Here is a 25,186-nt window from a genome sequence, read left to right on the forward strand (position 1 = left end):
ACAGCGACTGCTGCTGGGTTGGCAATCCCTCCCACCTTCTATTTAAGGGGGGAACTGCTCTCAATGGCTGGAATAGCAGAATTACAGCACAATATAAAGTATGTTCATTGGGTTGCAACTGTTTTAAATTACTGGTTTTATTGATTTTATGTGTACCTTGTTACAGGAAATGCTTTGAGTCTCTTATTTTTAATGGGGAAATAAGCTAAGACTTGGTAGAGTGAATTAGGAGCGAAGGATCTTGTCTTCAATAATACGGAGGCCGTGTTTTCAAGCAAGAATACTCCAGGCAGGTATATTTTATTATGTTTTACTCAAAAATATGTAATAAAATGGATTCTCACAAATACACAATACAGGCAATAAAGAAGCTAGGAAGGATAGAGGTTATCAATAGAGACTTAAGGGATTGTTGAGGAGGGTAATAGTCACCTGATCCAGAAGAGGAGATGTCCTTTTTAGCTGGAAAGTTGGAGAGAGGGACAAGCACGGCCAGCGTAGCAAGCCCTATAGACCCAATTACAGGAGTAATGGGGGTACAGACTGCAAATGGTGCCCTACAGAATGCACACCGAAATGGATTTCTAGCCTATGTTATATAGAGTGCCTAAGGGGGTGGGGGACCCTTTAGTTACTAAGGAGTCTTTAATGGCCTGATGATGGCCTCTTTGAGTAGATATTTAGTTAGATTATGCTCTCAAGGTATTCACTAGAATGATGGGCTAGGGTGTGGCTGGGTGAATTGATACCGGTTTGGTTTGACACTCAGGAAGAAACCTTCTAAAATAGACAAAGGCTTTGAGAGACAGGGTGGATATAATCAGTGGGGTGAATAGAAGTGGCTGGGTGGGGAAGATGGGTCAAAGAGAGAGGCTATTAATCAGTATTAGAAGATTAGGGTGTGAGTAATACTTACCAGTAGTCCCCATTGTTATTATACATCTTATTTGGGTGGAGGTGTAGAAACTAGGTGGGGTTGCACTGAGAGGAGGCCCTCAGGGGGTGACCAGAAGAAACTCTGTGCTGGGTCCATTTCATCTTAGATGGTGTGTTTTCTTTAATGGTGCAGAGTGGTAAAGCAGCAGTACTGCAGTACTGTGGTCTAAACTCTGTTCACGACCTGAGTTCAATTCCGGCGGAAGCTGGATTCAAGTAGCCGGCCCAAGGTTAACTCAGCCTTCCATCCTTCCGAGGTCAGTAAAATGAGTACCCAGTATGTTTGGGGAGAAAGTGTAAAAGACTGGGGAAGGCAATGACAAACCGCCCTATAAAAAGTCTGCCGTGAAAACTTTGTGAAAGCAACATCACCTCAGAGTCAGAAATGACTGGTGCTTGCACGAGGGTCCTTTCCTTTCCTTTCCTTTCCTTTCCTTTCCTTTCCTTTCCTTTCCTTTCCTTTCCTTTCCTTTCCTTTCCTTTCCTGGCCTGTTTCTGGTCAGACTCCATTTTGTTTTCAGAAACAGGCACCCTTCTCTCTCTTTCTCAGTATTGAGGTGCTCCATATTAACAGGCAGCGCCTCTCAGTATCAATCTTTTGTTGTACATTGCCTAGAGCCTGGCATTGGCCGGGATGAGGCAATTCATAAATTTTAATAATGATGATGGAATTGGGTGGGATATTAAAACATACCCCAGCCTGAGTTGTAGGGTTGACAGCCCCAAGGGGAGCCCTGGAGTTCTCCAAGAATTACAACTGATCTCCAGACTACAAAGATCAGTTACCCTGAAGGAAATGGCAACTTTGGAGGGCAGACTCCATGACATCACATCACATCCTTGCTAGGTTTCCTCCTAAACTGCATCCTCCTCAGACCACCACCATCAAGTATCTGGGAATTTCTCAAGCTAGAGATGATAGTCCTAAAACTGGCAGTAAGGGTACTTGGTAAAAAGAGGAGATCCTTGAAGTCAGGGCTGGCTCACCCACTAGGCAAATTAGGCATTTGCTTAGGGCGTGGGAGGGGTTGCCAAATTGGGCTCTACCTAATTTAAACATTTAAAGATATGCCCAGAGCAAAAGATCTAGACACCTCCCCTCCTGAAACAAAACCAAACCTGGATACAATAGATAACATGTGTATAGATTTTGTGAGTTCTCTGGGAGTGGACAGAGAGAATGTTACCACAGGAAACTTGTAAGTATTTAGCCTATTTTAAAACTGTTCTTTACTGATTTCATTGTTCTACTATTATGCTGAAAAGGGGTTAATCGACCATGGCTTAGATCCTCTGGAGTTGTTCCACAAGTGGAAGGATTTCTGCTTCAGGTGAGCAATCGACTGCCCTCCTCCCACCCATGGGAACATGAAACGTTCCCTAATATCTTATTTATGAGGAATAGGACTCCCATGAATGGGATTGGGGGGAATTTCAGTTTATGTTTATTTGATTTATATCCCACCTTCCCTACTGAAGCAGCCCCCAGGTGGAACCTGCCAGCCTACAGGTAGAACCTGGAGATCCCCCCAAATAACAACTAATTTCCAGACTATAGAGATCTGTCCCCCTGGAGAACAGATCTCTATAGTCTGGATCTCTATAGGGAGGACTCTATGACATTATACCCCACTGAGGTCCCTGTCTTCCTCAGGCTGTATCCCCAAATCTCCAGGAGTTTCCCAACCCAGAGCTCACAATCCTACCCCCATCTCCTACCAGTGACCAGGGAGACCTGGTAACCCTCTTTCATACTGATGCAGAAGAAAAGAAGTGAAACAGTTGTACTCTGTTAACAGAAATCTTACAGTGGGAAAACTGTGGGATCTAAAAATCAAATCTTTTTATTTTTACTAATCTACTAATGTTATGTAATTATCAGACTGGTACATGGCTGAGCACTGTCTTTTGCATTGGAACTGACAGTCTAGATTCATTGGTCTTTCACAAGCATAAACTGATTTATTATGTTATGTAAATAAAGTTGGCACACTAAAGTGGGGTGAGTAGAAAGATGAAAGATGTCTCCTTTGAGGTTTTTTTTGTTCTTACTGAGTCAGTATAATTATAATTTTTCTGCAAGCTTACTTAGATCCGGGCTGTCAGTCTGAATAGAAAAAATAATTTTCTGTTTATCTAAGGATTTTGTGAATTGTCCCATAACTATGTCTATTTAGTCTTTCATCCTGTCTATCCTTGCTGTTCTAACAAAGACCTGAAAGCTCCTCTGGTTTAAAAGAAAGATGTCTTTTTTTCCCAGGCCTTGCTCTTAACATTTCTACACCTGCACAATGGGAAGAAATGTAATAGATTCAGCTGTCCCCAGTAATTTGTGCTAGTAAAAAACTTTACCTGTTGAACTATTTACTTATCGCACAGCAGCTAAAGACAACAGAAGTTCTGCTGCATTTTAGCCAACACTTTAAAGCAGGTTTCTACATTCACCAAGTTACATGCCCAACATGCATATATTTCTCTACCATGGGGATTCAAAGCAGTTTACATAATTCCCTTCCATTTTATCCTTACAACAGCACTGTGAAATAGGTTAGACTAAGAATATGTGACTGGATGGAGATTTTCCTGCGTGTGGACTTCCTAGGGGTTGGCCACTGTATAAACAGAATGATGGACTAGATGGACCTTTGGTCTGATCCAGCATGGCTCTTATGTTCTTATCAACCACTGTGCATCCACAGCAGAACACTGATTACAACCTGGGTCTCCAAATCCCAGTCTGAAGCTACAGTTACCACACTACAGTGGCTTTTGTAGAGTAGCTGCTGTTGGAACAGTATTAAGCAGCCAGTTCTGGATGAATCATGCAAATCTTAATGGTATCAAATCACTTGCTTGTGGCTTCCAGGCCTGGTCTCAATGAGCCTCAATGTGAGTCAACATGGTTAAGAGTGGTGGACTCTAATCTGGAGAACCGGGTTTGATTTTCCACTCCTACAAATGAAGCCTGCTGAGTGAGACAGTTCTTTTAGAACTCTCTCAGCTTCACCTACAGCTACAGACTGGTCAGGTGTGGAGCTCTGTCTTCTGAGAAAGCAATCAGTTAATGGAGACTGCAGACAGTTGAAGCACACCCCTCTCTATGATTGCTCAGCTGTGCAGATATGTATTCTGAGGTAAAAATCACTTAAAGGATACTGCAAGCAGTTGAACACAGCTACTCTTCAGGGAATTTCTGTTTTCTGTGTAATAACATCAGTGACTCAATAGACATTTTCCATAAAAGTCACTATGGGGAGATGGTGCATGACCTTTCTAAAAGCCATTTCAGGTTTTCAAAACGTTTTATTGGTTTCAGAAAGGAAAAGGGATGGGGAATGGGAAAAAAAACCAAAAACACAATACATTCTGGTATTATTCTGCATAGGAATACTTTCAAAAAACTTAATTCTACAATATTTTCTTTACATAGTCACCTATTATTTTAGAAGATGAAGATAGATGATATTGGATTTATATCCCGCCCTCCACTCTGAAGAGTCTCAGAGCGGCTCACAATCTCCTTTACCTTCCTCCCCCACAACAGACACCCTGTGAGGTGGGTGGGGCTGGAGAGGGCTCTCACAGCAGCTGCCCTTTCAAGGACAACCTCTGCCAGAGCTATGGCTGACCCAAGGCCATGCTAGCAGGTGCAAGTGGAGGAGTGGGGAATCAAACCTGGTTCTCCCAGATAAGAGTTTGTACACTTAACCACTACACCAAACTGGCTCTCAACTGCACAGAATCCATTTTCAAATTTTATAAACCTTTTGTTAAAATTGTCTAGTAATTTTGACAGTTCCAGTAAAGATAATTTTTATAATATAAGGTACAGGAAAAAATTAAGAAAAAATAAGTTCACATCAGGGAATCTTAAGAGTCTTGGTTATCTAACCAGGCATAGAATTTCATCCAATTTTTTTTGCTTCTTCTTTAGATTTCCCAGCTAACAGCTGGGACAAGAAGTCAACTCTGCTGTTTCCAGAACTTTCCCCACCAAATCCATTTTCATGGGAATTTCCTGAGTTTTCCATCTCTGTGCCAAAAGGATCCTAGCTGCTGTATTAAAATGAGCCAACAAATGTCTCATCTCTTTGGAATAGTCCTCAGGAAATATATTCAATAAAAATAGTTCTGGTTTGAAATGAATCTGTGTCTTCATGATCTTTAACATTTCATGCACCATTTTCCAATAGTATTTCACAATCTGTTATGTCCACCACATATGGTAAAAGGAACCATTCTGTTTAGTACATTTCCAACACTTGTTGGACATATTAGTATAAATCTTACAGAGTTTCTGTGGGGTCAGCTGCGGCCCCGGTCCTATGGAATCAGCTCCCAGAGGAGGTGCGGGCCCTGCGGAATCTCGACCAATTCCGCAGGGCCTGCAAAACGGTCCTCTTTAAACAAGCGTATGCCGGCTGCTGAATTAGAACCTAGAGTAACCGTGTCTCAATATTCTCGTCAGTATAGATACTTAAACTGGCAGGCACCAGCGTCAGAATATTATTATGCTGCCAGATTAATTTAACTCAAACTGTGAATCTTAATTTTTTTTTTAATTAATGGGTTTTTATAATGTTTAGATGTTTTTATTGTTAACTAAGTTTTATCTATTACCTATTGTTGTACATGTATAGATGTTGTTAGCCGCCCTGAGCCACCTTGGCGGGGAGGGCGGGATACAAATAAAATTTATTATTATTATTACTATTATTATTATTATTATTATTATTATTATTTATAAAACATCTTATATAGATTTTCTTTGAAAGTTACTGACCTAGTTAACTTAACATTAAGTTACCATAGTCTCTCCCAGTCTTCTAATGCTATATTGTAGCCAAAGGCAAAATTTTACAAGCCTTGGAAAAGAAAGAGGGAGAATCCCCCCCCCCCTTTCTCAGTTTCCTGCCTTACTTGAAGTCTGCTCCTGAGTCTCTTTTTTCCCCCCTTGCAATTTGCTACCAATCCAAACAAAAATATGGGGAAACACTTACAATATTGAGAAGATCAGTGTCCTTAGTCTTGAAGATAAGAGGCTAGAAGGACCAAAATGTAGTGTGTAAGAAACAAGTGGAAAGAAAACCGGTGGCGGACTCTTTGGCCATTTAAAAATGGCGATCAGGAGGCTGATTCCCTTGCCTTCTGGGACCCTTCCTGGGCCCCAGAGTCAAGTCGACTTTCGAGGGGTGACCCGTCAACAACCCAATTTGAAAGCAGCTCTGGACACGATGGTCCGTGCCGCTTTCACTCACAAGCTGCTGAAACCGGAAGTCCCTCTAGCGTATAAACAATTTTTTATTAGTAACATATGGTAGTAGAACTATATCTACAACTTATAAAAAGCTTAAGATAAAAAAAACACATCATTCTACCCCACATCTTACTTTTCTCCCACCCCTCCCCCCAATAGTTGACCCCCGCCAGTGTTATTTTTTTTTAAAAAAACAGATATTAAAGGTACCTTTAACTATCAAGAAAAAACAAAAATTGATTAAGAAAAAGATCCCCCCTTCAAAAGTTATATTCTTGTCTTAAAGGTCTTAATCTTCAAAAATTGTCCAATGTCCTTTTATTTTCCACTCTTTTTCTACATATCTTCTGAATTTCTTCCACTCCCGATTAAAAAGTTCTAAATCGCAGTCTCTTAGTTAGCTTGTCCATTTCACTCCATGACATAACTTTTATAGTCCAGTCCCATTTTTCTGGTATTTTTTCTTGCTTCCACAACTGCGCATACAATGTCCTAGCAGCTGAGAGCAAGTACCATATTAAAGTTCTATCTTCTTTTGGAAATTTTTCCATTTGTAATCCCAGCAGAAAAGTCTCTGCTTCTTTGTTAAATTCATATCCTAGGATCTTAGATATCTCTTGTTGAATCATCTGCCAAAACATTTTAGCTCTTTCACAAGTCCACCACATATGGTAGAAAGAACCTTCATGCTTTTTACATTTCCAACACCTATCTGGCATCTTATTGTTCATCTTTGCTAATTTTTTTGGAGTCATATACCATCTATACATCATCTTAAAACAGTTCTCTTTAATACTATGACATGTTGCGAGTTTCATAGAGTTTTTCCACAGATATTCCCAAGATTCCATCTTTATTTCTTTATTTACATTAATTGCCCATTTTATCATTTGAGATTTCACTACTTCATCTTCTGTAGACCATTGTAAAAGTAATTTGTACACTTTTGAAATTAATTTCTCATTATCTCCAAGCAGAACTCTTTCCATTTCTGTTTGCTCTTTCCTTATTCCTTCAGCTTTGATATCATTCTCCATCAAGCTTTTTATTTGTTGCATTTGAAACCAATCATATTTATAATTCAATTCTTCTGCAGTTTTCATTTCTATTTTCCCACTTTGTATTTTTAGTAGTTGGTTGTATGATAGTTGTTTTTCCTTAACTGTTTTGGCCGTTAACTTTATCACTTCAGCCGGCACTATCCACAAAGGTCTTCTCTCATCGCCATATTTCTTGTACTTTATCCACACATTTAGTAAGCTGCTCCTTATATAATGGTGAGAGAAAAGACCGTCCATCTTCTTTTTCCCATAATACAAGTAGGCATGCCAGCCGAATTTTTTCCCATGGCCTTCTAACACTAGAAGTTTTTTATTTAATAACGTTATCCATTCTTTCAACCATACTAAACAAATTGCTTCATGATACAGTTTCAAATCTGGTAATTGAAACCCACCTCTCTCTTTTGCATCTATCAGGACTTTCATTTTAATTCTAGGTTTCCTCCCGGCCCACACAAATTCTGAGATTTTTCTTCTCCATTTATCAAATTGCTTAGCATCTTTCACAATGGGGATGGTTTGAAACAAATATATAATCCTTGGTAAGATATTCATTTTTACTGCAGCTATTCTGCCCAACAATGACAAATTGAGCTTGTTCCACTTTAGCATATCTTCTTCTATTTTGCGCCAGAGCTTTTCATAGTTGTTCCTAAACAGATCAATATTTTTCATTGTTATCTCTACCCCTAGGTATTTTACCTTAGAGGTAACTTCACAACCCGTTAGTCTTTGTAGTTCTTGTTGTCTATTTTTCGGCATATTCTTACATAAAATTTTTGATTTTTCTTTGTTTATATAAAGTCCCGCCAACTCCCCAAACTCTTGTATTCTCGTTAACAACAACGGTGTAGCTTGTAAGGGATTTTCATTTATGAACATTATATCATCCGCAAATGCTCTATATTTATAGGTATACCCTTTTATTTGTAGTCCTTCTAAATCTTTTTCATCTTGGATCTGCATCAGTAAAATTTCAAGAGTCATTATGAACAACAATGGCGAAAGCGGGCAGCCTTGTCTAGTACCTTTACTAATTTTCATTTCGTCTGTAAGATCTGCATTGATGCACAACCTTGCCCTTTGTTCAAAATATATTGCCTTTGTCATTCTTATAAAACTTTCTCCAAGCTCCATTTTTTCCATCACTGCAAACATGAAGTCCCAATTTAAGTTGTCAAATGCTTTTTCTGCATCCGCAAAGAATAGTGCTACTTCCTTTTCTGGATGTCTTTCATAGTATTCTACAATATTTACAACAGTTCTAATATTGTCTCTTATTTGTCTTTTAGGAAGAAAACCAGCTTGGTCCTCCTTTATAAAATTTATCAGATATTGCTTAAGTCGTTCCGCCAGAATTCTTGTAAATATTTTATAATCGTTGTTCAAAAGTGAAATTGGTCTATAATTTTTCACATTTGTAACGTCTCTTTCTTCTTTAGGTATCAAAGAAATAACAGCTTCCTTCCATGTATTTGGTACCTTCCCTTTAACTCTTATTACATTCATCAGTTTCTGTAATTTTCATATTAATTCATCTTTAAAAATTTTAAAATACTTAGCTGTATAACCGTCTGGCCCGGGAGCTTTATCATTCTTCATCACATTAATTGCTGCTTCAATTTCTATTTTTTCAATTGGGTCATTCAAAATTTTTCTCATATTTTCAGTTAAAGGCTCAATTTTTATTTTCTGTAAATATTCATCTATCTTTTTTCTCTTTACTTCAGCACCTTTAAACAACTTGGCATAGTACTTAAAAATTCTCTTTTTATTCCCTCTTGAGTAACTACATCTCTTCCATCTATCACAATTCTACTAATTGTTTTGTTTTCCCTCTTTTTTTTCAGCTGCCATGCCAAGTATTTCCCCGTCTTATTTGCTCCTTCAAACGATTTCTGCTGAAGCCTTTTCAAATTCCATTCCACTTCTTTGTTTAGTAAATGTCTTAATTGAGTTTGCAATATTGATATTTCCCTTAGAATCTTCTTTTTCCCTGGTCTTTTCCTCAACTCTCCTTCTTTTTTCTTTATTTCATTTTGAATGTCCAATAATTGTTTTTCTTTTTCCCTTTTATCTTTGTTGTTCAAAGTAATCAACAACCCTCTCATTACTGCTTTATAAGTATCCCAGACCGTCTGGAAGTCAATATCTTCTTTATCATTCATTTGGAAAAATTCCTTAGTTTCTTTTCCTAGGAAAGTCACTGTTTCTTTGTTCTGTAGCAAATCTTTATTCAGTCTCCATCTTCTCAGTCTTTTGGACAATTTTGTAATCCACATTATTGGGTTATGGTCAGCACCAATTTTAGGCAAAATATCTATCTTCTTTGTTATAAGGCCTAAGTCTCTAGTTCCCCACAGCATGTCAATTCTAGAAAAGGTCTTATGTCTTGCAGAAAAAAAAGTATAGTCCCGCACTTCAGGATTAAACTTTCTCCATATATCTTCCAAGTTTTCCTGTTTAACTAATTCAAAAAAAGACTTTGGCAATTTCCCTTCTTTCCCACTATTTTTTTTCCCTCCGGATCTATCCAATGAGTTCTCAACTGTTCCATTAAAATCTCCCATTAAGAGTATTTGATCGTAGGTCAACTCATCTAGTTGTTGTATAATGTCTTTAAAAAAAACATCTTTTGCACCATTAGGTGCATATAGTCCCAATAACAGCGTTTTTTTCCCATTTGATGTTATTTCCACTGCTACAAATCTTCCATCTTTATCTTTAAACACCAGTTTTGGCTCCAAGTCCTGTTTAATATAAAAAACTACTCCCCTTTTTTTCTGTTCAGCTAATGAAAAAAATTCCCTTCCCAATTGTTTGTTTCATAAAAATTTATAATCCTTTTGTTTGATGTGGACTTCTTGCAAACAAATTATATTACAATTTTGCTTCTTAATCCAATGAAAAGTTGCCCTTCTTTTTTGTGGTGAATTTAGTCCATTAACATTCCAAGACAATAATTTGTAATCCATCATGGTGCAAATTCTTTATTTTCTTCAAAAAATCTCCTCAACTCTCTGGCATTTGTAATTGTTACTCTCTTCCCCTGAAGTTCAAAGCTCAAACCCTCGGGGATTATCCATCTGTACCTTGTGCCATTGTCTTTCAGTTTTTCTGTCAACTTTTTATATGTTCTCCTGTCATTTATCACTTCTTTGGGTAGCTCCTTCATTATTCTCACTCTGCTACCTCTTACTATCAATGACTGTTCAAAGTTTTTCTTCATAATCCTTCCCACCATTTCCTTTGTCATAAATCTTACAACAACATCTCTTGGTAAGTTGTTTTTTTTTGCATATAACGAATTGACTCTATACATATGATCATACATGCTCTTAGTCCTGTCAGGGTCTTCTTCTAAAAATTCTGCAATTATGTTTATTATATATCCTTTCAGATCATCATTCTCTTCCTCAGGTACTCCTCTCAGGCGTATCTGATTTTCCATTAATTTGCATTCGTGGATCGTCACTTTTTCTTGGACTTTCAGCAAGGTGGTATCATGTATTTTAACTTTCTCCTCCACTTCCTGTACTTTCTTGTCTATTTTCCCAATTTGGTCTTTAAGGTCATCCACTTCTTTTTTAATTACTGTGACAAGTTCTTCCTTCATTTCTTCCATCATTTTCTTAACTCCTTTCATAATCCTGGCTTCCATAGCCTTCATTTGGTCCTGCATTTTTTCTAATGAGAGGGCTCTTGTTCGGGGCTGCCTGGGCTCTGACATTTAGGCAAGGAGCAGGGAGATAAAATAAAAATACCAAAAATTTCCGTCTCACAATTTACAAATTTAGCTGCCAAGTTCAAAAGGTCTAAATTTTCTCTCTTATTTAGTCTTTGTTCTGTTCTCTTCTGAGCTTCCCAGGCCCAGATATATATATTTTTAAGAAATTTTTCCCCTTTAAAAAATGACGAAATTTTTAACTTCACCAATTTGAAATTTGACAGTCAGGTTCAATAGAGCAGAGCTTGCCCTTTCCAGCAAGCCTAATTTCGCTGGTTTCTGAGCCTCCAAAGCCAAGATATTTATCAAAAAAGTCTTCAAAAATTCCAAAATGGCGTCCGCGATTTTTTCCCCTTTAAAATTTTTTTCCCCTTTTAAAGTCACCCCAGGAGCCCACCAGTAATGTGGTCAATAGTTCTTGTCCTCTTACCCTTTTTCCCGTCGATTCTGTCAATTTTTAAAGTCCCAAATCTTTTTAAAACAATGTTTTAAATTGGACCTCCCAGCAATGGCTGCCGACGTTTCTCTATGATGTAGAGTAGGCTTTTTCCTTTACTGCTTCCTGTCTCTGTCAGCTTCAACTCTCATGGAAATCTCACGATACTTGACGCACTTCCTGTCTTGCTCAGAAGAGTTGCAGAACTGTTCCAGTATATTCCAATGCAACGTGGGCTGTTTACTTTTCACAAACCGCAAACCGCAAGTAGACACAACTATGTTCTCTTTTCAAATTTTAGCAGTTTTTAACACTGTCTTTTATATTAAAACAGTCCAACCTTCTCAATTTCTTTCTTCTAATTGCAAGCTTTATATTTTCCCCTTCTTCCCACCTTTAATATGTCCCTTTAATCTGTAAATAGCTCCGGAGTGAAAAAAGAGCTTCTGTACCTTTTTTTCTTCACTTATCCAAGTTCCACTGGTCTTCCAAAACTTTAGTTGTTTAGAATTGTCCCAGAAGGTTAGGATCCTGACGAGCTTATGCCAAATCAATGACTCTGAAAGATCTTGCAGACGATAACTATGCAAACTTCTGAGACCCCTCATAGGAACCCCCTACAGGGCTCCTTTTCAGCCAAGGTAAATCTCTTCCAAAGTTTTAAGTGCAAGTCTTGGACCTTTCTCTCACTGAGAAAGGTAGGCAGTGGGCTTTGATTTGCCCTCCACTACCCCGAACAAGACCTTCAGCTTGCTCCCGATGTGAGAGACAACTCAGCTCGCCATTTTCCTCCCCCGAAACCGGAAGTCCCTCTAGAAGCCATTTCAATCCATGCCTCCCTCATGAACCTGAACAACTGTCCACCATATCACCCCTCTCCCCAACACCTCTCACATTTTGCTACCTCCAAGAAGGCTCCTGGCAAACATGCCAGATACACCAGTTCTAAAAGGAGGGATGCAGCAAAGAACTTTGTGCATACTACTCCTGTGGCACACCAAGCAACAGTGGCCAAATACCAGCAAGATCGCACCAAAGCTTCCCTGGAAGGTCAAGGCTCACTCAGGTGTGGCATATGATCCTGATGTGGCTTATGAGGCAGACAGCACTCCAGCTCTGGGTACCATGACACACAAATGCAAGTACTACAATGCTCTCAAGTGGAAGGAGGAACCCGTTGCCATGTGGTGCAGCAATGGCAAGGTGCAGCTCCCCTCCTTCAAACCTCTGCCTGAGCCTCTCTACAGCCTGCTACTGGGCAGCCACCTCAAGCACGCCAATTTCACCATGTTCATAAATACAACAGATGCTTCAACATGACATCATTTGGGGCCAAGCAGGTTCTATGAGATGGCTTCATAACCATGTTCAAAGTTCAGGGACAGGTGTATCACTTGGTTGGAAGTCTGCTGCCAGCACCTCAGCACAAAGCCCCTTTCCTTCATTGGCAAGGACGAAAAGGAACTGTGCTTGAAGTGCAGCAACATTGCCACCCCAGTCAGAATAATGAGACAGACACAAAATTGGATTAAAGGGCCACTTTATTAACTTAACGGCAAGGGCAAAACGTGGGGACAGGTCAAGCCAGGGGTCATACCAGACCACCTCCTTGACCTGAAAATGGGCGAGCCCCCAAAGCCTTGGGTATGAGCCAACCCAGCGGCTCAGACCTGGCCGGCCCAGCAACATGATTGCCGCTCACCCAAGCTCCACCATCCCGAAAGCCGTACAGCCTGGAATGTGGGCACTCTCCATGTGAAGGGATCCCCAGACTCCCTGGCGCTGACCTTGGGCCGTGCAGCTTACCGGTCACCCAGGGAGGCCTTTCACAAAAAATGGTGCGATGCAACGGGAACTCACCAATCCCCAAAACATATTCCCAACAACAAACAGCCACTTACAGTGCCAAACCTCTGCTTAGGCCACTGCACCCAAACCAACCCCTAGAATCTGCAACAGCCCTTGCCATAAGTCGGCCAAAAAGGCCTCATTGCCCTTTGCAGAAAGATGAATCCTGTCATCCCTATACAAGTCCCCAAGACTCGCCTTAATGGAAGGATGAGGCACATAAACACCCAACCCCCTACCAAGGGCTTTATGCAAGGCCCTGTTGGCCTTAATGTGGGCATGCTCCAAACCTGCTGGGTCCCAAGCTGCCTGGCACACCCGGCGCGGCAACATGGCCGACCACAGGATAAGGACGCCTGGCCATCTCCTGCCAAACAAGGAGATATCCATCTGGGCCTGAATCGAAAGGGCCTTCCCCTTCATCAAACCCAAGTCATTCTCTCCCAGATGTATCACCAAAATCTGGGGAGGATGGGCCCTCACGCCCCAAAATAGCAGTGGCAGGAGCCCCAACCACCTCATGCCTTGGTGGCCCTGCCACTCAATGATGGCTCTGTCGCTCAGGCCCAGCTGAGAACCAACCGGCGTCCGTCAGGCCTGATGTGCCACCCAAAACACAATACTGTGGCCACATATAAGGATCCTTTTCCTTTCAACGCCAGCCACAGCACCTAGAAGAAAAAGCCATTAAAACTGTTGAACAGCAAAACAAACTTTAACCCCAACGGTCCACAAGAAGCTGAGGGGGGGAGGGGTATGGCCAGCTAACATGTACAATTCCAGGCCTCAAGGCCCTAACGGCCGAACATAAGTTTGATAGGCCCTTGACTTCCAATGGCCTACACGACGAATGTCCTCCCCACCATAACCCATCGCCGCAGCCGTAGAAGTGGCTCCAATCCTAAAGGAGTGGGTGCTGAACCTTACCCCGCCGAGACCAAGCTCCACCAATGCTTGGCTTGTAACAGTCCAAAATTGATACCTGGTCAAGGGTGATGCATCTACAGGGCAAAAGAGAGGACCCTCTGACCCTCTTCACAACTCTATGTAGTGTATCAGCGCAGCAACTGGGCATAACTCCTTCTTCGAGCACGGCCCCAGAGTGACCATGCTACCCTGCTGCTTTTGGTCCGTCTTTGACCGACGGACATGTGTCTCATAAGATAATTTAACATCCCCTAATCACAGGGCTCTTGCAGAAGCGTCATTATGGGAAAGTGCAACAAGTTCAGACACTCAAAAAGCCCTGAAAAAGGCCGTCAATGAGGCTGCATGGAAAAGCGCCTCTTCATAAACCGAGCCACAAACAAGCGCCCAGGTGGCATGAAGCCCCAAGAGTATGGATGGCAAAATGGGTTGTCTGTCATTGGTCCAATGGCTGGTCTCGCGAGACCAATCCTCTAACATTTTTAGGATACAAAAATCCTTAGTCACATCCGAATGCCCATGCACCTTACTCAAAAAAGACAACGCGGCCATTTGTCCCCTAATGGATTTTACAGAGAGGCCCCATTCCCTCTGCGAAACACAAAATTGCAACAGTTGCTCAACAGAGACCGGCCATACTTCTGGTAACCCAGCCCCCTCCCTGAAGGCAAAAAACTGGCTAGCTGCCCGTTCATATGACCTTTTGGTGCTGGGCACTATGGCAAGGTGGATTGCCCGGGTAACTTCAGCCATCCAATCTGCCACATTTCCGCTGGAATGCGCACAGGAAACAGGTCAGCCTCTGGGGCTAGCTGCCGAAAGCACTCCATCTGTTGGCGAGACAGAGCGTCCGCCACACCATTACAAATACCAGGAACATGCTTTGCTAAGAACAAAATATTTAACTTCAGACAGCGCAGGGTAAATGCCCTAACTAATCACATCACCGGGGGGAACTTAGATGTCAAGCTGTTAACAACATGCACTACAGCCATGTTGTCACACCAAAAGTGCACCGTATGGTTGGAAAGAGCATCGCCCCAAAGGAAAATGGCCACCACAATAGGAAAAAATTCCAAAAAAGTCAAGTTCCGACATAACTCGGAACCCAGCCACTCTTGTGGCCATTGTTCAGCACACCAGTGCCCCTGGAAATAAACCCCAAAACCTGTGGTACCAGTAGCATCAGAAACAATCTGGAGCTCCGCTTCCAACTGCATATCCCCCCCTCCAGAAGGAAATGCCATTGAACTCTTCCAAAAATGTCTCCCAAACACTAAGGTCGTCGCGCATCTCCCTAGTAACTCGTGTGAAATGATGCGGCAAATGAAGGGCGGCCATTCTGTCACAAAACTGCCTTTAAAAAGCCGTACCAGGAGCAACCACTTTGCATACAAAGTTCAAATGGCCTACCAACTGTTGCAATTCCAGGAGAGTGACCTTGCGCTAACACCATACTGACCTGATCCGTGCCAGGAGGCTCTCTCACTTATCCTCGGGCAACCTGGAAAACTGGCACACTGTATCGAGTTGAATACCAAGAAAAGTCAGAACCGTAGAAGGGCCCTCCGTTTTTTCACAAGCCACTGGTACCCCTAGCTCCCTGGATAACCCCTCAAAAGACTTTAACAGAAAAAGGCACTGCCCCGAGCCCGCCGGGCCCACAAAGAGAAAATCATCCAGATAATGTGCCGTGTCCTGCAACCCAGTTCTGGCATGTAGCACCCATTCCAGAAAGGTGCTGAACCGCTCAAAAGCGGCGCATGAAACAGAACACCCCTTCGGCAGGGCTCTATCTACGTAGTAACACCCTTCAAATGCAAAGCCTAACAATTCAAAATCCCGTGGGAGCACTGGGAGAAGGTGGAATGCGGATTTAATATCACACTTTGCCAGTTCCGCCTCCACTCCGCACCACTGCACAATCTGCACGGCCCGGTCAAAAGAAGTGCATTTTATCGAACAAAGCTCAGCTGGTATCGAATCAGTGGCTGTTTGTCCCCTGGGATAAGACAGGTGATGAATTAACTTGAATTCGCCAGCTGCTTTCTTAGGCACTACACCCAAGGGGGAAACCCACAAATTTGGAACCGGCGAGGTAGCAAAAGGGCCTAACACTCGGCCTTCAGCACGCTCCTTCTTTATCTTAGCCCTCACAATGCGCTCTAAGCCCTTCACCAAACGCAAATTTGAACAAGAAAACGGGGTCTGTGGACCCTGATAAGGAATTCTAAACCTGTGAACAAACCCCTCCAAAAGGTAACGTGCTTTGTCCAAACGTGGATAATCCTGTAACAAGTCCTCAAGAACCCTTAGCTGAATGGGGCTGGGCCCCTTTTGCAGCATGCTGCCCTGGTCCGGCGCCTGGCCGCTTATTAGCAGCCCTTGGTTTTGACCTGTTGCAGGCCGTGAACGCATGTGGCCCCAGACACAAAGCGGGCACTCGTGCTTATACCTACATGCCTTCCTGGCACGTTTTGGGAGGTAAACTCCCAGCAAAGCAGCCGTGGCTGAACTGACTGCCCCGCGGTCGCCAGTAAGAGTCGCTGTCTTCTGAACAAGGTGGCCGCTATCAGATCGCTCCCTGGCATTTGGTTTCATGGGAGCCATAAGCTGCAGCCAAAGCTGCTGATTAATCTGGTCCCATGGGAGTCCAGGATTAACCGCCGCCCGCATGCGGAATTGCTCGTCATACTGAAGCCACGCCCCACCAGTAAAGTCATTATACGCCCTATATATAATATTGTAATACTGGAAAAAGGGGGCAGCCCGCCAAGGCTGGGCCCTGGCTATGACCCTCGCATAAATAAAGAAATCTGGTAACCAATTCGACCATGTTCTATCCACCTTCCTCCGCTTCAGCTTCTCCTTGACTTTTTCGTCAAGTTTGTCTTGACTTATTTTCCAATTCCCTATATAAGAGGCTAAACATATCTACATATTCACCTTTTAAAATATTGTCCCTAGTGGCAACAGTAAGATGATCGCCTAGAGGCATAGCCGGGTCTCCAAACGGCAAAGCGTGATAATCCACCATGCTATAAGGGACTGGTGGGTGAGATGGAAACCCCCAAAACCCGGTCTGCTGTGGGGGCCATGATGACGACGTGGAAGGGGTCTGCTGCCAGCCCCATGGTAACCCCCCCGCGCGCTGCTTAGTCCCGCACTACTAACCTGACCTCCTGCCATAGGAGCTGAATATCACGGCGCCCAAGCACCCTCCATTGTAGACATAGTGGCCGAACTACCTTCTTGCGGGGGCAGCGTGCCTAAAACTGCATGCCGCATTACAGGTGGCCCCACCCCAAAATAGGATGCCCCTAACAACTGCGACCCCGCAGCCGTCCCAGAACCTGATGCCATATTGGGACCCCAAGAACCTCATGGCCATACCACACCCAGCTGCCGAGCTGGTAACTTACCTTTGATCTCGGGCGGCACCACCACCACCACTGCATCAGGCTTCTCCCTCTGCTCCTCCTCCGACGGCACCACCTCCCGTGTCCCGCCGCTGCTTCCTTTGGCACTCTGCAAAACAGAGAGCCGAGCAAGCACCTCCTTCTGGAAGGAAATGGTGGCCGCTCTCCCGGAACCCATGAGGCCACTGGCTCTCCTAGAAGGGCCCCCAACTTCTCTTGCCTCCTCCAAGGCAGCCAGCTGGTCCATGATAGCCTGCCTGGTTCTCACATCTTCGCTATCCTCAGGCAAGGGCTGGTCAGGGGGAGGCTTCTTAGGTGGCCTCTTGGCAGGTTGCTTCCCCTTTTTGTTACCTTGCCCCTTCTTTGGCCCCATGCCCAAAGCTACTGTAAACTACTGGAGGAAGCGCAAGCCCTGCGGGACTTTAACCAGTTCCGCAGGGCTTGCAAAACTACCCTCTTTCAACAAGCCTATAAGGAACCCTGAAAGTGACATCTAGCCATCTGGCTATATATCTCACTGAATGTAGCACCTCTAATTTATTGTGGTTTTTAAAATTGTATGTAACTGTTTTAACTGTATTTATTAACTGTATTTTATCATATGAATTGTATAATAATCATGGCACACACCATGTCTTGCTAGCCGCCCTGAGCCTGCCTTGGCAGGGAGGGCGGGATATAAATAAAATTTATTATATTATTATTAAAAATGCCCTGGAAAACCTGGATCTCCTTGGTGGTCTCTCGTCCAACTACTAACCAGGGCTGACCTACTTAGCTTCTGCGATCAGGCTATCCTGGACCATCCAGGGCAGGGCACACAACCCCTACACAAGGCTGACACTAATAATGTCCTGTGTGCCTAAAAAGAAAAAATGGGGGAGGGGTAAGTGAAAAAAGGGAGAGGGTCTCAAACCCCTACTTAACTGGCAAGGCCCCCTTTCTACTGCCCAATAGGGGCAACCACCAACTTTGGGGCACCAACAACGCCCAATATTCTCCCCCAGAGCCGACAGCCAAACCATCCTGCGCCTTAACAGCGCTAATGCCTTCAATCGAGGCCCCCGGGCACCGCTCTCCGCTGCCACGCCACGCAGCCAAGCTACTAGCAGTCCCAACGTGGTGCGTCGAACGCCGATGCAGCTGCGTGCTCCAACCGGTCCTCTCCACGAGCCCAGGCCCCGATGCCAAACCGCTCCGGACAAAGCAGACGCTGCTCTGCTCCCTATCCAAGAGCGATTTCCAACTGTGTGCTTGGGGGGAGGGGCCGGCCTTTTAAGGCCGTGCCTCAACCCCCCCACCTGGAAGTTAAGCTGTTCCACTGCTTCCATCCTGCCGGGGAGGCAATGGACGGCCCCCAGCCTCAGCGGACGATGGTCTGCTTGGCTGGGAAGGGGCTGAATTCCTGACATCAAACAGGGATGGGTCAAACAACTGCAGAGGATGCTACATGACATCCACAGCTACATAATGGACCTGAAGACTGCCCTGGACATAGTACCTCCAACTTCTCACCCCACAAGCTTCTCCTCAAAGTGGGGGCTCCAGTGATGCTGCTACAGAACCTCAATCCATCCAAACTCTGCAATTGCAACAGACTGCGAATGAAGGCACTTTACAGGAATGTCATTGAGGCTGCATTGCTCATTGGTAGTGCTTGGGGGGAGTTCAGTGTTCATACCACACATACTACACATACCATCAGATACCCCTTTGAGTTCAGGAGGCTGCAGTTCCCCCTCAAGGTTTGCTTTGCTATGACCATAAGCAAGTCCCAGGGGCAGACACTGAAGGTGGCAGGAATTGACATGAGTAGTTCTACATGGCCTGCTCCATAGTGAGCTCACCTTGCAGCCTGGCACCAGAGGGTAGAACAACCAATGTGGTCTACAAAGAGGTCCTTCAGTAGAGAAAAAAAAGGCTGTATGTATTTTTCACTACATTTTTATTTTTCACTACATTTTTAAAACTACAGTCTTCTCTTTTGTATTACTTCAACAAATGTTATATTTCAAAATTCACTTCATCTATTTTCTCCATTAACATGCTTCACATTATTCAAAGACTTTTGTGAAGGTCAACTACTATACTACTATATTACAAAACCAATTCCAAAAACACAAAACATCCATCTTCCTACAAAATTGCCGCATACATTTCCTGTTTACTATACTGAAGGTAAGGACAGAGGCAGACTATATGTAAACATATTATATTAACTTTCTAAAAGCTGAATTACCATAACCAGGATTGGATTTTCTCCTAGAGCCATCTATGGTTGTTTCTGGAGTATATGATAACAGAGGGTGATATTCAGTGTGCATGAATACACAAAAACATTTTATATACACAGAAGTATTATAACTGGACTAAAAGTAGTTAAATATCATAGCAAAACATGGGTTTCATGCTAGTTAGAATATAAAAGTGAAAGGGGTGTGTGAGTAAGAATACTCTAACATGAAGAAGATGGCGGCGGCGGTTGAAGCTTAGACGCTGGAGCTCCCGCCGGGCAGTCAATAACAACACAATAAGACTGAAATAACAACAACTGACAATTGACCTGACAATAGCAGCAATCGAAGAAACAGCAATAGAAACATCAACGGAGTGAGAAACGAGGAAACCTCACCGGCAAACGCGGAGGCAGCAGCCGGAGACTTGCCTGGCCTGGTGCACCGACGGAGGTGAGGCGCGGCCGCGGCCCGTCGTGAAACGTAGCCCGAGAAGACGGCCGGTGAGTCCGGAGTGGGAGCTGGTTGAGGGCGCCGTGAATGAACAGGCGTGGAGCGGGAGCCAGCCGAGGGCGCCGTGGATGAGTTGCGGGCGTCAGTTGGAAGGGCTGGGAGTAGCGACAAGCCCCTGGGGAGTAGAGGGGCCGAGGAGAAACGAGCGGCGAGTGAACCCCAGGACGAAGGTTTGGCGGGCACCTTTAGGCACCGCCTCCTGCTCCCCCCTCCTCTTTTTGTCATCCTACGCCCAACCACCCATCCATCCATCCTTCTGTCTGCAAGCGCCAAATAACACACTTGGCTCAATAGCCTGGGTATCCCCAATTAGAGAAGCCCTATACGGGGCTCAGGGGAGCCCAAGTTGCGTGCTGAGTCAAAAAAGATCAGAGGCGACACAGATAGAAGCTGTGCTCCCTGGCCGGACTAATCAAGAGATCGCAAGACGGACTTTGCCCCCCCACCCCTCTTTTCAGATCACCAGGCTCAGATGCCCGAGCAGCTGAATCAAACCCGAAGTTGGTACCATCTGCATCTGCACTTTAACATCATTGGGACTAACTTAACATCTTGCCATTACCAGCACCTGCACTTTAACATCACCAAGACCACCACTGGGACTGAAACTGTAAATGTTATTAATGAAGAACATCTATGGGCAGTGTGCAATTTGTCATCCTACCCAACAGACTATCTGGACTCACACCCCACGGATGAACGACGGCTATCTCACTAATAGAACCAATTTTATTATTGTTAATTAATTATTGATTATTTTACCAATCAATTAGCGACTGACTTAATATATATATATATATATATATATATATATATATATATATATATATATATATATATATATATATATATATATATAAATTCTTAACTTATTAATTAGGATGGGGGGTGGGAGGGATTATTTATTAATAAGTTTAGGAACTAATGAATTTATATGAATTTAAACTAATTGGTTGTAAGGTGGATTGGGAGGGCTAACTAAATTAATTAATTTAAGACATAAGTAGTGGGTCTATTAGCCGGGAACCGGAGGGGTTGTGGTGAGGAGGGTAAATTGAAACGGCAGGTGCAAACAAATCGGGGGAGTGACACCGGTGGGTTTATCTTGGGTTCATCTTGGTTTGGTGCAGATGTTCGGCCAGGGGATTCCAGTGCTCCTGGGGAGGGGAAGATATGACGGTGGGAATAGACAAAAATATAAGGGAAGGAGACAGAGACGAAATGGTGCTCGGCCACCTTCTAGTCTACTTCCCATCCCAATGGTAGCAGGTAGTGGGACCAAGAGGAAATGCTCGCCTCTGTCATTGGTGTTATGTAATGCCAGGTCCATAAATAATAAGACCACAACCCTTAGGGAGTTTCTGCTACGGCAGAACATGGACCTGGCTTGCGTGACCGAGACCTGGGTGAGGGACGGGGAGACAGTAGCCCTCTCCCAGATGTCCCCCCCGGGATACTCGGTCTTTCACCAATCACGGATGAGCGGGCGGGGGGGAGGGGTAGCACTACTCATACGGGAGGATTACTCCTTTCGGGCTCTCCCGGATCCAAAGATTGATGGGATTGAATGCACCGGTCTGGCATGGGATGTTGGAGAGGGGTTGGCGGTTTGGCTGGTGTACCGTCCGCCCAACGCACCAGCTAACGCCTTACCATCACTATTGGAGGCAGTGGCGGGCTGGGCGTTGGAGTACCCGAGGCTTATGGTCCTGGGTGACTTCAACGTCCATGCCGACGACACGGCCTCCACTCAGGCGATGGACCTAATGTCGTCCATGGCGACACTGGGACTCTCTCAATTTGTCACGACTCCCACGCATCAGGCCGGGCATACATTAGACCTGATCTTTGCAGCCGGGATTTTGGTGAACGATATCGCCGTAGAAGCGGTACCATGGTCGGATCACCTAGCCCTTAAGGCCCGTGTGGGGATGCCGCCCCAACCCTGTATGGGCGGAGAGCCTATTTTGGCTCGCCCTCGGGGCTTGATGGACCCGGAACGGTTCCAAACGGCCCTAAGGGATCCCTGGCCCACTGGCAATTCCCTCGATGACCTGGTGGAAATCTGGCAGGGCCAGCTGTCCAGGGCTATCGACGAAATTGCACCCCGGCGCCCTCTGCGCCCTCGCACGAAGCTGGCTCCATGGTATACCTTGGAGTTACGGCAGCTGAAACAAGGGCTCAGACGACTAGAGAGGCAGTGGAGGCATACTCGGGACGAAGCAACGAGAACATCCTATAGAACGTTTATGAAGTCTTACGAGGTGGCAGTCAAGGCTGCAAAGAAAGATTACTTTGCAACCAAGATTGCATCTGCAAATTCGCGCCCAGCACAATTATTTAGAATAATTGGGGATCTTACAACGTTGCCACAAGGCAAACCAAATGTTAGAGAATTAGGAATAGGCTGTGAGGCATTTGCGAAATATTTTGCAGATAAAATCTCGCTGCTCCGCCAAGACCTGCCTACCACATTAGATACAGTGAGTGAAATTGAGGCTCCGTGCCTGTCCTCAGGTTTAGTGCTGGACCACTTCGACCCACTCAGCCTGGAGGAAGTCGACAGAATCCTCTCTGCTGCTCGCCCGACAACATGTGATCTGGACCCTTGCCCCTCTTGGCTGATTAAATCTTGCCAAGGGGAGCTTAGATGCCCTTTACGGGACATCATAAATAGATCCCTTTTAGAGGGGCATTTTCCAACACCTCTGAAAGAGGCTTTGGTCCGCCCTCTCCTGAAAAAAGCTACAGCAGACCCGGCCGAATTGGCGAACTACCGGCCGGTGTCCAATTTACCGTTCTTAGGTAAAATTATTGAGAGGGCCGTGGCGTTGCAGCTACAGGGGTTTCTGGATGACGCTTCTGTCTTAGACCCATGTCAGTCTGGTTTCCGGCCGGGCCATGGGACGGAGACGGTGCTGGTCGCCTTAGTGGATGACCTCCAACGGCAACTGGATTGGGGCGGCGTTGTGGTACTGATGCTGTTAGATCTGTCGGCTGCATTTGATACAGTCGACCATCGGCTACTGACGCGCCGCCTCGCCGACATTGGGGTCGAGGGGTTGGCCTTGCAATGGCTTTCCTCCTTTCTCCTAGGTCGGGGACAGAGGGTGGCTATCGGGAGCGAGCGGTCCCGGAGGTGCACACTGGATTGTGGGGTGCCCCAGGGAGCAGTTCTCTCCCCGATGCTGTTTAACATCTATATGCGCCCCCTTGCCCAGATTGCCCGGCGGTTTGGGCTGGGTTGTCATCAATATGCAGATGACACCCAGCTCTATCTACTAATGGATGGCTGGCCCGACCCCGCTCCAGGGAATCTCGACCGGGCATTACAGGCTGTTGCGACATGGCTCAGGCTGAGTGGGCTGAAGTTGAACCCAGCGAAGACAGAGGTCCTATGCGTGGGTCGCGGCGCTCTGGGAAGGGAAATAGCTCTCCCGGCCTTCGATGGTGCGCCATTGAAAGCAGCGCGCCAGGTAAAGAGTCTGGGTGTTTTACTGGAGCCTTCATTATCGATGGAGGCCCAGATAGCAGCCACTGCCAAGTCAGCATTCTTCCATCTGAAGCGGGCAAGGCAGTTGGCCCCTTTCCTTGAGCGCCGGGACCTCGCAACAGTGATCCACGCAACGGTCACCTCAAGACTAGACTACTGTAATGCCCTCTACTTGGGGCTACCTCTGTGCCGGACCCGGAAATTGCAGCTAGTGCAGAACGCGGCGGCCAGGCTGTTGTTGGGACTCCCGAAACGGGAGCATATATGGCCGGGACTACGTGAACTGCACTGGCTGCCGATTATATACCGGGTCCAGTACAAAGTGTTGGTCGTTACCTTTAAAGCCTTATATGGCCGAGGACCTGCCTACCTGAGGGACCGTCTTTCCCCATATGAACCCCAGAGAGCACTGAGGTCAACGGGGAAAAACCTAATGACTATCCCTGGGCCGAAGGAAGTTAAATATCAGAGCACCAGAACACGGGCCTTTTCGATCGCGGCCCCTACCCTATGGAACCGACTCCCCGAGGAGGTGCGGGCCCTGCGGAGCCTTGAACAGTTCCGCAGGGCCTGCAAGACCATCCTTTTTAAATCAGCATATTCGGACTGCTAAGAAAAATGGTAATTAAAGATCCGCCAATGCGGTCTAAAGATCTATACCGCAGTATAATTGTATCTACTAGACTGGTTTTTATTTTAATGTTTTATTGTTCTATATTGTAATTCTAATGTTTTATTTATTATGGTGTGTTTTTATGGATTGTTGTTAGCCGCCCTGAGCCTGCCAAAGTGGGGGAGGGCGGGATATAAATGAAATAAATAAATAAATAAATAAAAATAATGGGGATTATTCTTTCTGATAGTGAATTACTTGCATTCATCAACACAGAATTTCATCTGCCATTTTCTTGTCTCCCTACCTAGCATCATAAGATTTTTCCAAGCCATTACTCCCACTCCTGTGTTTCAGGAATAAATAAAAATGCTTGGAAACTGGAAATGAGCAAAAAATGTCACACAATTATCACTTCTCATTATTTTCCAGTTGCTGGTGCCAAATCCTACATCTTGCCTGTGGCTAAATGAGAGACTAAACATTTTGCAGCATTCCTGCATGATGTTAATAGTGAAGTCAAGTAGCTGCTTGCAACACTGCAAAATTTATTATATTTTCTGTTCTATATTAGCATGGGATAGCTAAGGTGAAAAATCTATATTTGTTTGTTTTTAAAATCACATTCTCTCTCTGTGTGAATTCTTTTCTCAGTTCTTTAATTTTATATATGTATGTGTGTGTGATTTTTTTATTAAAGAACTGAGAAAAGAGTTCACATA

Source organism: Heteronotia binoei, chromosome 1 (genome assembly GCF_032191835.1).
Source record: "Heteronotia binoei isolate CCM8104 ecotype False Entrance Well chromosome 1, APGP_CSIRO_Hbin_v1, whole genome shotgun sequence".
NCBI classification, from domain to species: Eukaryota; Metazoa; Chordata; class Lepidosauria; order Squamata; family Gekkonidae; genus Heteronotia; species Heteronotia binoei.